Source organism: Oratosquilla oratoria, unplaced genomic scaffold (genome assembly GCF_046742065.1).
Source record: "Oratosquilla oratoria isolate Oo_2021 unplaced genomic scaffold, ASM4674206v1 SCAFFOLD63, whole genome shotgun sequence".
NCBI lineage: Eukaryota > Metazoa > Arthropoda > Malacostraca > Stomatopoda > Squillidae > Oratosquilla > Oratosquilla oratoria.
The window spans coordinates 352,501-355,000 of NW_027467727.1; positions in this window are offsets into that span (position 1 = coordinate 352,501).

The window sequence follows — 2,500 nt, forward strand, 5'->3', positions numbered from 1 at the left end:
TACATGAAAATTGCTGGAAAGGAATATCATTCACATAATGCATTTATAAAGATAAGTAAGTTGCTACAAGTGTAAGGGTGACTTTAACAAATCCTGCCGCGCAAATTGTCGCTACACTTCTCGTCCAAATTCGTCGCTCCGCGCCTCCTTAACCATATTTACATGACCTCCGTCGAGTTTCCTCTTCGTTCTTCGCCAATCTCGAAGACTCTCTCTTTGGCTCCAGAGGCCTTGTTAACCTTGCACCACTGATTTCCATTAACCAGACGTTCTTTGTCTCTCTTCATTCCATCGCGCCTCAGCCTTCCTTCCTCTCACATCTCATTACTCTTAAGGGAAGAGGCGCTTCCACTAGATTTCTGTGTTTCTTGGTTGGGTTCTAGAATCTATCGTTTCTAGAATATGTCCCTTCACTTTGTTAGCAAATGATCAAAGTCTTGTGTGGTTCACTTCTGTTTAGTTTCTTCCGGAAGTCATTGTATTTTTCTCTTTTGTTCTGGCTCCCTCCAATCTATTTTATTCATCTCCATGGTACTTTAATTAACCAGAGACTAATGATGTGGTGATAAAGTGATATTGGCGTCGGAGAGAATCATCTCCCCATCTCATATCTTTAAAACTGACCAAGAACCATGTTTTCCTCTGGAGAAGAGAGAGAGAGAGAGACAGAGAGAGAGAGAGAGAGAGAGAGAGAGAGAGAGAGAGAAAGAAAGGGAAAGAGGAAAGAGACTTAGTGATAGAGTTAGTATCTGCGTGGAGATAAAATAACGAGACAAAAGACATTTAGCTGCTGCTGAGGACATCACCTTTGCTCTATTATGTAGGATAGCTGAGGAAAGTGGTAGTTATTGGTAAGTCTAATTAAATATTTATAGAACCTCATTCACACAAAAAAATAGCGCTAACGTGCGTACCGCGCCACCAATAAGTGAGGAAATAGATAATCACCCCACTGGTCATTGTTTAGTATGTTACATGTCTTTCGGCTAAAACATAGCGAGTTTCTTCAGCTGAATTGCTAATTAGGGTACAGAATGTTTCGCCACTGGTCAAGTCCGACTCAACCTCTATGTTCCGCATTTGTCAAACAAATAAATAAAATGTCCTGACGATGTGTAACTTATCAGAACATGCTAAAGAAACTGACTATGACACCCATACTCGCAAACAATCAACACTCAAAGAGTTAGGCATTAACTGACCTCGTTTAGTGAACTCGACCTTGCTCATGGGCAAAGTCATAAACAGCCGACAAGGGGGAATAGGCTATACATCCACCACGATCTCATTAACCGCCAAGAAACCGCCAAGGAGCCGCACGCCACAGCCGTCAGATTTCTCTTCCAGATCTTTCCTCTGGTATGATATGTCTGACTCCACCGTTCAGGAAGCCCTTTGAAAATGGATGAATAAGATAATTATTTTTAGATATATTGTATAATGTAGGTGATTTGTGAAACAATATCCAGGGATTAACCAAATCTTTCCACCAGGTCTTTTCTCTGGTTTGAGATATCTAACTACCCGGTTCAGGGACCTCTTGAAAAGACAGATACATAGAATAAAAACAACGTGTTCTGGATATATAATGTTAGCGACTTGTTTAGCGATATCTAATATCTAGAAATTAGCTATCTTTTCATACACTAAAGGCTTCTTCCCCTTTATAAGGGAGGGAATTAGGAATTAGCTGCGTTGTTTATATAAAAAGGCTGCGATTTTCAGGTTAGATTAACTTGCAGTTGATATGTCAGAGGATTTTGACATATATGAAGACCCTTCTTTAGAATGAAAAATGGTTTTGATTAACTATATGGAGTATAATAACTACTTTAATGGTTTATCTTGTTCAATAACAAGCGATTTGATAGTATTCAAGGTATAAGTTGTAAATATGATGACTTGTTCAGTGCTACAGTATATGTTCTTTAACCTTTCGAATACTATGACCCATGTAATTTCTTTTTTGGTTTCAATTAATTATATGGAATATAATAACTACTTTAATTGTTTATCTTGTTCAATACCAGGCGATTTGATAGTATTCAAGGTATAAATTGTGAACATGATGACTTGTTCAGTGCTATATGTTCTTTAACCTTTCGAATACTATAACCCATGTAATTTCTTTTCTTATTCTTTTTTTCTATCTAGAGTTGGCTAGAGTCATCATCTTCCTCTCCCCTTAATTAAATAAATCAAATAAGCATGAAGTAATCAGGGATTGACTCGGCTCTCTTCCGCATTGTCTTAATTCTCTATAATTAATCATTAAAAATTTGTAGTAATTAGAGCTTTATAGTACATTAAAGGGAAATTCCTCATAGATATATGGGGTACCGTCATAATGACGGCGTGGACCATTGGACACCCTATAGATATAGGGCTTCGCCGAATATAATGAATAAGGTGACACCAGAGAAATATCTAACAAGAAACCAGTTAGCACGGTGCAGTGGTGAGATTATTGCCAACCCCCTTCATAGCAAATATCAATAGC